This window comes from Heterodontus francisci, chromosome 19 (assembly GCF_036365525.1).
Source record: "Heterodontus francisci isolate sHetFra1 chromosome 19, sHetFra1.hap1, whole genome shotgun sequence".
Taxonomy (NCBI): Eukaryota; Metazoa; Chordata; class Chondrichthyes; order Heterodontiformes; family Heterodontidae; genus Heterodontus; species Heterodontus francisci.
The window spans coordinates 82,235,855-82,249,787 of NC_090389.1; the positions used below are offsets into that span (position 1 = coordinate 82,235,855).

At 44.2% G+C, this 13,933-nt stretch overlaps 1 protein-coding gene across 3 annotated transcripts in view; it reads right to left on the minus strand.

Annotated features, from left to right (window-relative positions):
* Nucleotides 1–10,434, minus strand: part of arih2 (ariadne homolog 2 (Drosophila)) — a 125,589-nt gene extending 115,155 nt beyond the window's left edge. For all 3 annotated transcript variants that reach the window (XM_068052114.1, XM_068052112.1, XM_068052113.1), the window contains exon 1: nt 10,280–10,434. The gene's annotated coding sequence lies outside the window, so the exon portion shown is untranslated. The remainder of the gene's footprint in view (nt 1–10,279) is intronic.
* Between the last annotated feature and the right edge of the window lie 3,499 nt (nt 10,435–13,933).

A 13,933-nucleotide genomic window follows, 5' to 3' on the forward strand; every position in this document is an offset into this window, starting at 1 on the left:
GAAGTGTAATGCAATCCCAGAACAGGGGCTATCATTTTCATAAATATAGCACCTTGGGACGTTTTATTACATTAAAGGTGCTTTATAAATATAAATTGTTGTCGATGGGTCCTGCTCCCATGTCACAACAGATACATTTGTTTAATTGGCACCAGGTCCTAGAAGACATTAACACACTTCTTAATCCACTGGTAGATTGCTTTGATGACTAGTTGTGTATCTCTGTGCAATAAGCAGTAAAAATGACATCTGACTTTAGCATAACCTATATTTTTTAAGTGATAACCCCAACATGCAATGCTGGGGGATCAAGAATCGAACTCAATTGTAACTTTTATCTCCTTTTAAACTCCAAACCAGAAAAGGGTCCAAGTGGGGATAGAACTTGGAATATGTCAGGCTCCCCTCTCCCTCAGTTTATTTTAAATCTCAGTTCAAATTTTTCTGCAACATTTTTAACCTCCTCTCAAGTCACTGATTCATGCTGGTATATGGTTCAAGGGCACTATTTGCTGCTGCTAACATCTTGCATTTCTGTAGCGTCCTTCACAATGAAGTATGTTTGAAGTGGAGTCATTGTTGTAAAGTAGGAAATGCAGCAGCCAATTTGCGCACAGCAAGCTCCCACAAACAGCAATGTGATAATGACGATAAAATCTGCTTTCGTGATGTAGGTTGAGGGATAAATATTGGCAAAGACACCAGGGGGAACTCCCCTAATCTCATTCAAAATATTGCATGGGATCTTTTACATCCACCCGAGGGGGCAGATAGGGTCTCAGTTTAATGTCTCATCCAAAAGATGACATCTCCAACAGCACAGCACTCCCTCAGTACTACACTGAAGTGTCAGCCTAAATTTTGCACTCAAGTCTCTAGAGTGGGACGTAAAACCCACAACCTTCTGACTCAAGACGGGAGTGCTACCCACTGAGCTATGCCTGGTACCATGTTTAATGGGCCATATTTAACTTGCAGGCCTAAACAGCAAGAGCTGCCAGGCCACTTGATTCACCAGGGGCATCAGAGCCAGCCTCCTCCAGCTCCCCATGCCCACAACAGGCTGCTTGCCAGCAGGGATCACTAGACTTCAATCAGAATGGAAACTGTTTTTTCCCACACCCAGTCCAGAGCATTGAGGCTAATCGTAGTCCATTTGCTGCTGTACTGGCTAAGATCTGGCAGCGACACAGACCAGGGATTGAACCATTAATCTGATCAGTGCCCATTTAGCTAAAGTCGTCCAAATACACAATTATTAAATCTTTAGTTATAATAAATAAAACTGCATGATTCTACTGTAAAATGCAGCATTAAGAAAAACAAAAAAGCTTAAATACTTTGCATGTATGTGGTAGAAAGTGAGATTACACTGTGTTTCCCATCAAATTGAGTTTTCAAACGCATTGCAGGAAAGTACCAAGTAGAGGATAGACACTTTTCCTCAAATGGAAAAGGGGAGAATGTAAAACACACGAGTCACCCAAGATTGATACCCTTTGCCGGTTACAAAGCTAAATCTACATAAGTGCTAGGAACATAGCACCTAGACAAAGGGAAGAGAATCTGCACTTTAGATTACATAGCAAGTACAGCACAGGAATAGGACATTTAGTCCAACTGGTCTGTGCCAGTGTTTATGCTCCAAACCAGCCACTATCAGCATTACCTTCTATTCCTCTCTCCCTCATGTGTTTATCTAACTTCCCCTTAAAGGCATCTAAGCTATCCAACTGAACTACTCCACATACTAGCCACTTCCTGAGCAAAGAAGCCTCTCCTGAATTCCCTATCGGATTTATTAGTGACTATCTTGTATTTATGGCCCCTAGTTATGGTCCTCCCGAGAAGTGGAACCATCTCCTCTATGTCTACCTTATCAAACCCCTTCCAGAATGTTAAAGACCTCTATCAGGTCACCCCTCAACCTTCTTTTACTAATAAGGAGGCTCTTGCATTCAAAGGAGAAAGTAAATGGCACGGGAAAATTGTAAAGAATTATAACAATTTTAATTTATTTTGGAATGTAAAGTCTTACCAACATAAGACAAAACAGCTTACTAAGCTGAATTTCTGCATATCTCTCCTCTATGCTTTTTATAAAGGGGTGAAATCTTATTCAAAGGTTTATCAGGACCTGAGGTTATGGCTTAGCTATACTGTAGAACTACTGGAGCTTGACTTAAGTGATAATTGACCAGTAGACATGTCAGACAACTCAACACTTCCAACAACCATGCACTTATCAAACCTAAAGTATGCAAAATACACCAGATCACTTACTTAATCAAGCACCTGAAAAAGCAGACAGAAATCCTGTCATGCTTCATAATCCTTCGTGTGCTCAGATTTCAAGCCAGTTCACAGACCAAAATACTCATACAATAAACCAAAGGTCGAAAATATTCCATCTTCGTCCATGATTGCACCGGCACTGGTATCCTAAAGAAAATTTAACAGACCACATCAAATTGCCTGGTGACCCCGGTATCCCAGATGAAGCCAGAGTTTCAACTAGTAACTGATAGTTGTACACACAGAGTAGCAGGACAACTGGTCTTTTGACTTTGCTTACAAAGCTCAGAAGCTCCAAAATTATTGACAATGTACAGAACAATGACAAATGAAATAGAGTATAGACAACTGTCAATACTGCACAAAGGAAGAAAAACTAGATGTTGCAACAGTCACGAGTTCAAAATCCAATGGTTATAATAGACTTAACAGTTAAATCCAACCACTGTGGGCCAACAATTAACAAAATCAACAGAACTGTAAAAACTCAACAGCAGAGTACAAGAGTGAAAAAGTCAAGCTCAAGCTGTGTACTGATCTGGTCAGACTACATATACATAGTATTTACAGCAGAGAAACACCCCTCAGTCTTCTCCTTTCTAGTGAAACGAGTCTCAAGCCTATTCCATCTTTCCTGATATTGCCTCTTCAGTATTGTTCTGGTCAGACACAAGGGGGATAAATTCAATCCCTGAATACAGTCAGAAAAGATCCATTGTGGCAGAGGACTGATCTGAGGAAAGACCCGAGAAACTTGGGATGTTCAGCCTTTAAATGAGGCAACTAAGCAGTGGCCTTATAGGCAAGTGTGCCAAGAACATGCATCTATATTGTACTCCTTGCATGCAGGAAGACATCTCAGAGAACATTACAGTTAAGAAGGAAAAGGAGGCACTGGACACAGATTCCAAGAAAAAGGAGGGGAGTGAGAGACTTGGATGAAGATGAAGGCACGGTTAAAGAGCAGGGGTTCAAGAAAGCTTTCCAAAGCAGGGAAAGCGATAGTAAAGCAGACGGAACCAAGTAGAGAATTTGAAAGAGAAGCAGCGTGGCTGAACAAGTACCCACCATAGAACAGGGCAGCGTAGGGCAAGACCCTCAAGAGATCCAAAAACAGGACAAAGAATTTTCAGACACACATTGGCAAAGCTTACCAGTCGAGGCAGGATTTAGAAATTGACATCTTTTGCTGCCTACTTTAACATTATTTCTTGTGTTGTCAAACACACCCAGTATAAACCTGAAAACAACTGGTGCATTGAGCAAGAACAAAGAGTATTGAATATTGCGGCAACACATCAGGTTGTCATTGTCAGATAAGGCAGTGCTAGCATCTATCACATCTATTGCCACACCTTTATGACCTTCTCCTTCTCTGCTGGAAAGTAGGCTCTGTTCCACAAAAGATGCATGACAACAAAATCATCACACTATAGAAAAACAAAGGCAACAGAGAAGACTGCAACAACTACAGGGGCATCTCACTTTTTAGCAACACGGGGAAGGCCTTTGCTAGGGTCACACTTAAAAGACTCCATTTACTTGCAGACTGAGTGTACCCGGAAGCACAGTGCGGTTTCCATGCCAGCAGATCTACTGTGGACATGATCTTCTCCTGATGCCAGCTACAAGAAGTGTAGATCTCACTAAAGCATTTGACACGGTCAGCAGAGCAGGGCTCTGCAAGATTTTAGAAAAATTGGCTGTCCACAGAAGCTCCTGTCTCATCTGCTCCTTCCATGACAACATGCACTGCACTGTACTGTTTGATGGCTCCACCTCCAACAGTTTCAGAGTGAAGAATGGAGTGAAACAGGGTTGCATCCTCGCCCCAGCTCTGTCTGGTATCTTCTTCTCCTTGCTCCAGACCTTTGTTTTCCCTGCAGATATGGAAGGAGTCTACTTGCACACTAGGTCAGATGGCAAGCTCTACAATCTATCAAGGCTGAAAGTGAAGACAAAAACACATCATGTCCTGATCAGAGAACTCTTGTACACTGATGATGCTGCGCTAGTCGCACACACGGAAACTCAGCTACAAAAACTCATGGACTGTCTCTTCCATGCCTGTAACTTATTGTCCTTGACTATAAGCATCAAGAAGACTGTGGTCATGGGACAAGGTGTTACATCTCTGTTCCTGATCACACTAAATCACACCCCACTGTAAGTGATTAGTCAATTCTGCTACCTTGGGTCCACGGTGACAGACAATTTGTTCCGTGATAAGAGAGCTCGATACACGCATAGGGAAAGCAGCTAGCACCTTTTGCGAAACGCACATGGGATAGCACCAAGCTGATGGTTTATAAGGCCTATGTACATCTTGCTGTATGGCTGTGAAACATGGGAAAACCACAGCTAACAGGAAAAGAAGCTCAATAATTTCCAACTTTGCTGTCTGCAGTGCATTATGGGTATATCCTGGAAGGTCAAAATCACAACTACGGCAGTCCATGCAAAGGCAGAGCTCCCAAGTATGTTGGCACAAATCAAAAAGAAGCTGCTTTGGTGGATCAGACAGGTCCGCAGGATGGAAGACAGTTGCATACCCAAGGACCTTCTGTATGGTGAGATAGCTGGGGCCAGATGACCAGTGGGGCACCCAAAGCTCCGTTTCAAGGATGCTTACAAATGTGACATGAAGGCCCTAAACATCGACTATCACACCTGGGAGTCAGTAGAGACACCTCCTGTGGATTGGTATGCACGATGACCAGTGGCTACAGCAGCTTGGCAACAGACACCAATGCCGAAAACAACTCAGTATCACTTGACAGCTTCACGTGCGACACTTATAGCAGAACCTGCCTCTCAAGGATTGATCTTCACAGCCATCAGCAAAGGTGCGCCCACAGAAGACACACCACCGAAAGGATTGTTTGCTGCGTGTCCATCATCTTTCATAGGATTAGAGGTTGGAGACTTCTTTTTGTATTTTGCAATATTTGGCATATCCATGTTGTCTCTTTGGGACCTGCACTATGCAATATCTCCAATGGCAGCTGTTGGGTTTGAAAAATGTCAGGTTCTCAATGCTGTTGGGTGCACAGAGCTTGCCTGCTTTCTACTGTCACAAGATAGATATGACTGAACAAAGTAAAAGAACTTGCATACTTCAGTTTCCGAAATCACAGAAAACGAGTCTTAAGACTGTACCTCAGGGTGCTGGTGCATGGCAACAGATACATCAGTCTCTGCTTATACTATTTGCAGTCAGATAACTAGCAGGAAATGCTTCAATGCAACCCAAGAAGGAATCTCCACCAATTCTCCTTCTACTGACCTTGCTTGGTGATCTGCCAAAACACCAGACTGGCAACTAACCAGTTGGAGACGATGAAAAATGTGCATACATTCACAGTTTAATCATGATGTATGAAGAATTCACAAAAGTATGGGCAGGGAGGGGAGAAATTGTACATTTTGGTTAAAGTACATTGCGCATTTGACAAAAAAAAAGGAAAACTCTCAGCAAGTCCTTAATACTTGAAACTTTCATTCGGACATGGAGACTCTCAATGGGTATGCTCCCTTGCTAGGCTGTGCCCAGTGACATCAACCTGGAAATGCCCTGCAGTGTCTCCCCTTACACGCAGGAAGGATGTAACTTCAACCCAACTTGAAGAACAAACTTATATTTATATAGCAGCGTTAACATCAGGACATCCCAAAAGTACCAGGACCATTATGAAGCCAGTTGACCCTGGGAAACTGCAGTACAGACTAGGAATCCATATTTCTTTTGCAGTCCTAAAAGCTGGGTTCAAAGTATTTTCTTGCTCCCACCACCTCAATCACCTTCAATGCCTTTGCCACCTCCAAACTCCAATGCTCTCCAAGCCAACCTCCCATCCTCTATAAACTTCAACTCACCCAAAACTCTACAGCTCTTAACCTGTCCCGCATCGCTCCACTCACCTGTCACCCTGCTCTCATTCACCTACATTAAGCCCCAGTTGCCCAATACCTCGCATTTAAAATTCTCATCCCTATGTTTAAATCCCTTCATGACCTCACTCCTCTCAACTTCTAACCTCATAGGAACACCCACACTCCAGAACTCAGTCGCTGTGTCGAGCCCCAAACACACACCATCCTTCAAATCATCCTTAGCAACTCTGCCCTCAGTCACTTCGGGCCAATATCTGGAATTCCCTCCACAAATCCCACTGCTTCTCCAAAGCCATCTACTTTTGATCACCCCTCCGAATATCTCCTGCTTTAGCTCAACGTCCATTTTTTTCCCTATGCATCTGAAGCACTTTGGGCTTTTTTTATGTTAATGGTGCTATATAAATTATGTGGTGGTTGTTTGCAATCGTGTCCCTCTGGTACACATGGGTACATGGGAAGATTCCCCATTATTGATAACCTTGCAAGGACTGGAAACTCTCCTCTTGAGAAGTGATTTTCTAAAAACATTTTTTGGCAAGTATAACTTTTATATACAGAGGCTAAAAACTCTGAACAGACTTTCAATTCCTTGAAATTCATACAAGTCTGATTAGAGATTTATACATCTCCCCTCTATTTTTTTCAATACTACTTGTTCGTAACAACTTTCTTCTTTTATCCCTGCCAAGAGAAAACTCACTGAACTGTATCCCAGTTCAGTTCATTCATTCCCAGAGCTCTAACAGGCCAGAACGCGCCATCTCCCTCAGTCTCAATTTCTTACAATCTACAAGTTTTAAAATCCACATGCAGCTTCATCCAACTGCTACTTCATTGATCTCATTTTCTCTCCTGCTCTTTTCAACTTCTGACACCTCCACACTGGGTCTTGACCCTACCAAGTATTTTAGAGAAAAAAAACTTTCTGAAGAACTTGATAAAGTTCTGATTTAGCAGAGATGTCTCAGCTGTCAATAAACAGTGGGCTGCATCACTGTGGTTCTTCTGAAACCTGAGGGTTAACGGAGCTTGAATTATTAACCAACTTGTTTCAGTCCACAGAATCGCACAAACGGTGTCACATTTCAATAAAGTGAACCTGGAAACAGTAGAAAGCAATGAAACGAACTTCGCTAGCAAATATGTTTAATATCAGCAATTAACCTCAGTGCCCAGGGTTTGGGTGAGGGTGGGCAGGGAGGGTTGAGATTAGAACAGTTAGAGTTCCACTATCATTATCAAAGATTTTATAGCAGAGCACTTGGAGAAGAGTGGTAGAATCAGACAGAGTCAGCATGGATTTACGAAAGGGAAATCATGCTTGACAAATCTACTAGAATTCTTCGAGGATGTAGTTAGTAGAGTTGATGAGGGGGAGCCAGTAGATGTGGTTTATTTGGACTTTCAGAAGGCTTTCGACAAAGTGCCACATAAGAGATTAGCATGTAAAATTAAAGCGCGTGGGATTGGGGGTAGTGTATTGCGATGGATAGAAAATTGGTTGGCGGACAGGAAACAAAGACTAGGGATAAATGGGTCTTCTTCCGAATGGCAGGCAGTGACTAGTGGGGTATGGGGTACCGCAGGAATCGGTGCTAGGACCCCAGCTATTCACAATATACATCAATGATTTAGATGAGGGAACTAAATGTAATATCTCCAAATTTGCAGATGACACAAAACTGGGTGGGAGGGAGAGTTGTGAAGAGGATGCAGAGAGGCTCCAGGGTGATTTGGACAAGTTAAGTGAGTGGGCTAATGCATGGCAGATGCAATATAATGTGGATAAATGTGAGGTTATCCACTTTGGTAGCAAAAACAGGAAGGCAGATTATCTGAACGGCTATAAACTGAGAGCAGGGAATATGCAGCGAGACCTGGGTGTTCTCGTACGCCAGTCATTGAAGGTAAGCATGCAGGTGCAACAGGCGGTAAAAAAGGCAAATGGTATGTTGGCCTTCATAGCGAGAGGATTCGAGTACAGAAGCAGGGATGTCTTGCTGCGATTATACCGGGTCTTGGTGAGGCCACACCTGGAACATTGTGTGCAGTTTTGGTCTCCTTATCTGAGGAAGGATGTTCTTGCTATAGAGGGAATGCAGCAAAGGTTTACCAGACTGATTCCTGGGATGGCGGGACTGACATATGAGGAGAGATTGAGTCGGTTAGGATTATATTCGCTGGAGTCCAGAAGAGTGAGGAGGGATCTCATAGAAACCTATAAAGTTCTAACAGGACTTGACAGGGGTAGATGCAGGAAGGACGTTCCCGATGGTGGGAGAGTCCAGAACCAGGGGTCATAGTCTAAGGATATGGGACTGAGATGAGGAGAAATTTCTTCACCCAGAGAGTGGGGAGCCTGTGGAATTCGCTACCACAGAAAGCAGTTGAGGCCAAAACATTGTATGTTTTCAAGGAGTTAGATACAGCTTTTGGGTCTAACGGGATCAAAGGGTATGGGGCAAAAGCCAGAACAGGCTACAGAGTTGGATGACCAGCCATGATCATAATGAATGGCAGAGCAGGCTCGAAGGGCCAAATGGCCTACTCCTGCTCCCATTTTCTATGTTTCTAGCTGAAAAGTGGAAATACAATAACAAGATGGAGCTGTGATGCTCTACATCGTCAAATAACCTGACACTTGCCATCATGGCCACACACAAGAAGAGTGGCTATTTGGGAAAAGAACTGAGTCACTGTCAACACCCATTATAACTGTTTCCTCGCGATCAGGAAAACCAACAGGAGGGAAGTGGAGAATGAGAAAAAAAAATGAAACAGTGGCAGGGAGGAAAAAGAATAAAATATAATTTTGGAATACATGCTTATAAACCAACCATGTCATATTGCATTCAAGAATTATCCTGGAAAATAGCTGGTCAAAAACCAGGACGCAACATCAAGTACCAAAGCAAAATTAGTCTCCACTAAATTCGCACACAGCATTGCCTATCAGTACTGGTAAAGGATCCATCCTGAAATGTTAACCTGCCTTGTCTCTTTTCAGATGATCTATGTAACATTGTTAACTTATAATTTTGCTGTATGCTACTTACTTCCAGCACTGAAGCAATCTGTGCTCTGATTAAGTAAACCTTAAAACATCACATTGTTGAGCAAAACACAAGAGACCACTGATAGAGAAAGCAGTCTTTCTTGCAACAAAGCACTTTCTCTGTCACCCTGCTGACTGTGCTGAGTTAGATTAATTAATGCTGCTTGTATTGCCACCATAAATCCTTCCTAACAATGATTGCTGGTATTATTGCCAGTTGTATCATTGATGCTGCGGACTTTGTGGGCATTTCTAGTATTCTGGCCGTGATGCTTAGTAGCATCATTGGTGTTAACTCTTTTGGTTATGACTAATGTTAGTGCCACTCAACAATACCCAAAATTCTTTAACACTGTTGCAGGCATTTGTATTATTTGTTACACTAGTTAACACTGCTAGTTAATACTAATTATACCATTTAATGCTGTCAACTGCCACTGTTGAGTACAATTATCAACATCAATAATTGATGTCACTAGTCTCAATAACACTGACATTAATACTACTGGTACTATTACTCTAATATTGGTTATTATACTAATTAACACTGCTGGTACATAAAAATAAAAGCAAAATACTGCGGATGCTGGAAATCTGAAACAAAAACAAGAAATGCTGGATTCACTCAGCAGGTCTGGCAGCATCTGTGGAAAGAGAAGCAGAGTTAACGTTTCGGGTCAGTGACCCTGCTGGTACATACTCTAGTTAATATGGATTATTGATCTAGTAATGCTGGAACGGTTTACTACTTTAGTTAATGCTGGTGACTAATACTACTGTGCCACTTCCTAACGCTGCTAGTGCCTATTACTCTAGTTAATAATGGACAGGGATGTTACCGGTCCGGCCCATGTTGGAACTGTTTACTACTTTGGTTACTAGTGTTGTTGGTTTTGTTCATTGGGATTTTAGTTAATGCTGGTTATTTGTAACCAGCTGGCTCTCCCCAGGGAGGGTTCGGGGTGCCCGGTGCCAGCTCTAACTCAGGCCGCTGAAACCCCCACGGTCCCGGCCCGGGCTCCCCGCACTTACCCGCCTCACTTGGCCCGATGGCCGGTGCGGAATCCTCAGGGTATCGGTGCTGGGCTCGGTGCGGCCTCAGGCTGGCGGCTCACGCTCGCTCCTCCGGCGCTGTGGAAACGCAGCACGAGCAGAACTGGCAGGGCCCCTCCGTCACTTCCGGGACACTGCCAACCGGAAGCAGTGTGATGCATGCAGTTTACAGTCAGCCCGGAGCGATGCATGCAGCCTACAGTCAGCCCGGAGTGATGCATGCAGCCCAGTGTCAGTTCAGAGTGATGCATGCAGCTTACAGTCAGCCCGGAGTGATGCATACAGCGCGGAGTGATGCATTCAGCTTAAAGTCAGCCCGGAGTGATGCATGCAGCCCAATGTCAGCTCAGAGTGATGCATGCAGCTTACAGTCAGCCCGGAGTGATGCATGCAGCCCAATGTCAGCTCAGAGTGATGCATGCAGCTTACAGTCAGCCCGGAGTGATGCATGCAGCCCAATGTCAGCTCAGAGTGATGCATTCAGCTTAAAGTCAGCCCGGAGTGATGCATGCAGCCCAGTGTCAGCTCAGAGTGATGCATGCAGCTTACAGTCAGCCTGGAGTGATGCATGCAGCCCGGAGTGATGCACGCAGCCCAGTGTCAGCTCAGAGTGATGCATGCAGCCTACAGTCAGCCCGGAGTGATGGATGAAGCCCAATGTCAGCCCAGAGTGATGCATGCAGTCTACAGTCAGCCTGGAGTGATGCATGCAGCCCGGAGTGATGCACGCAGCCCAGTGTCAGCTCAGAGTGATGCATGCAGCCTACAGTCAGCCCGGAGTGATGGATGAAGCCCAATGTCAGCCCAGAGTGATGCATGCAGTCTACAGTCAGCCTGGAGTGATGCATGCAGCCCCATATCAGCCCAGGGTGATGCATTCAGTCCCATATCACACCAGAGCAATGCATCGAGCCCTGAACAATGCAGAGCAATGAATGTAGCCCAGTGTTACCCCATGCAGCATCATGTCAGCTTTCTGTGATGCCTGCAGCATCATGTCAGCCCAAAGTGATATATTCAACCCCATTCCAGCTCGGAACGATACATGCAGTCCTAAACAATGTATGTAGCCCTATGTGAGCACAGAGTGTTACATGCAGCCCAGTATCAGCCTGAAGTGTCGCATGCAGCCCCATGTCATCTTGCAGCAATGCACACATCCCATTATCAATCTGGAGCAATGCACATATGTCCATGCCAAATTGCAGTTGAGTGTCAGCTTGGAGCAATGCATGCAGCCCAGTGTCAATCCAGAGCGATATATTTAGTCACATTGCAGCCCAGAATGAAGCACATATCCCAGTGGCAGCCTCAAGCAATGCTTACAGCCCAGTATCATTCCAGACAAATGCAGCCCAGTGTCAACTGGATTAACACTACTCACTGTCATCCCAGAGCATTGCGCAAGCAGCCCAATCTCAACCCTGAACACTGCATGCATCACAGACAATGGTGCCCAATATCAGTGCAAGGTAATGCAATGCATGCAGCTCAGTGTCATTACATGGTAATGTGTGCATCCCATTCTCAATGACAAGTCCCTGGGATCAAATGGCCTACACCCTAGGGTTCTAAAAGAGATAGCTACAGAAATAGTGGATGCGCTGGCTTTGATTTTCCACAATTCCTTAGATTCAGGAATGGTTCCGTCAGATTGGAAGTTTGCAAATGTTACACCGCTTTTCAAGAAAGGAGGTAGAGAAAAAACAGGGAACTACAGGCCAGTTAGCCTAACATCAGTCAGTGGGAAGATACTGGAAACCTATTATTAAAGAAGTTTTAACATTGCACTTGGAAAAGCATAGTATGATTAGAACAAGTCAGCATGGTTTTACTAAAGGGAGATCTTGTTTGACAAATTTATTAGAGTTTTTTGAGGATGTGACTAGTAGGGTAGATAAAGGGGAACTAGTAGATGTAGTTTACCTGGATTTCCAAAAGGCATTCGATAAGGTGCCACGTAAAAGATTACTAGGCAAGATAAGGGTTCATGGTGTTGGGGGTAATATATTAGCGCGGATAGAGGATTGGTTAACAGACAGGAAGCAGAGAGTGGGCATAAATGGGGTATTTTCAAGTGGGCAGGCAGCTGTACAGAACCTTTGTTAGGCCACACTTAGAATATTGCGTGCAATTCTGGTCGCCACACTACCAGAAGGACATGGAGGCTTTGGAGAGGGTACAGAGGAGGTTTACCAGGATGTTGCCTGGTCTGGAGGGCATTAGCTATGAGGAGAGGTTGGAAAAACTCGGATTGTTTTCACTGGAACGACGGAGGTGGAGGGGCGACATGATAGAGGTTTACAAAGTTATGAGCAGCATGGACAGAGTGGATAGTCAGAAGCTTTTTCCCAGGGTGGAAGAGTCAGTTACTAGGGGACATAGGTTTAAGGTGCGAGGGGCAAAGTTTAGAGGGGATGTGCGAGGCAAGTTTTTTACACAGAGGGTGGTGAGTGCCTGGAACTTGCTGCCAGGGGAGGTGGTGGAAGCAAATACGATAGCGACGTTTAAGAGACATCTTGACAAATACATGAATAGGAATAGAGGGATACGGTCCCCGGAAGTGCAGAGGTGTTAGTTTAGGCAGGCATCAAGATCGGCGCAGGCTTGTAGGGCCAAATGGCCTGTTCCTGTGCTGTACTGTTCTTTGTTCTTTGTTCTTTGAATAGTGGGGTGCCACAAGGATCAGTGCTGGGTCCTCAGCTATTTACACTCTACATTAAGGACTTGGATGAAGAGACAGAGAGTAATGTATCTAAGTTTGCTGATGATACAAAGCTCAGTGGAAAGGTAAGCTGCGGGGAGGATGTAGAGAGGCTGCAAAGAGATATGGGCAGGTTAAGTGAGTTGGCAACAAGATGGCCAATGGAGTATAATATAGGGAAGTGTGAAGTTGTCCACTTTGGTCGCAAAAATAGAAAAGCAGAATATTTTTAAAGGTGTGAAACTGGTAAGTGTTGAAGTTCAGAGAGACTTGGGGATACTCGTACAAGGAACGCACAAAGTTAACATGCAGGTGCAGCAGCCTATTAGGAAGGCAAATGGCAAGTTGGCCTTTATTGCAAGGGGATTGGAGTACAGGAATAAACATATCTTACTAAAATTGAACAGGGCTTTGGTGAGACTGCACCTGCAATACTGTGTGCAGTTTTGGTCTCCACATTTAAGAAAGGATATACTTGCACTGGAGGCAGTGCAGTGAAGATTTACTAAATTGGTCCCTGGGATGAGGGGGTTTCCTATGATGAAAGGCAGAGTAAATTGGGCCTATATTCTCTGGAGTTTAGAAGAATGAGAGGCGATCTAATTGAAACATACAAGATTCTGAAAGGGCTCGATAGGGTAGAAACTGAGAGATTGTTTCCACTGCTCGGGGAATCTGGAACACGGGGGCACAATCTCAGGATAAGGGGCCAATCATTCAGGACTAAGATGAGGAGAAATTACTACACTCAAAGGGTTGTGAATCTTTGGAATTCTCTATCCCAGAGGGTTTTGGATGCTCCATCATTGAATACATTTAAGGCTGGGATAGATAGATTTTTGGTCTCGCAGGGAATCAAGGGATATGGGGAGCGGGCAGGAAAGTGGAATTGAAGCCCAAGATCAGCCATGATCATATTGAATGGCGGA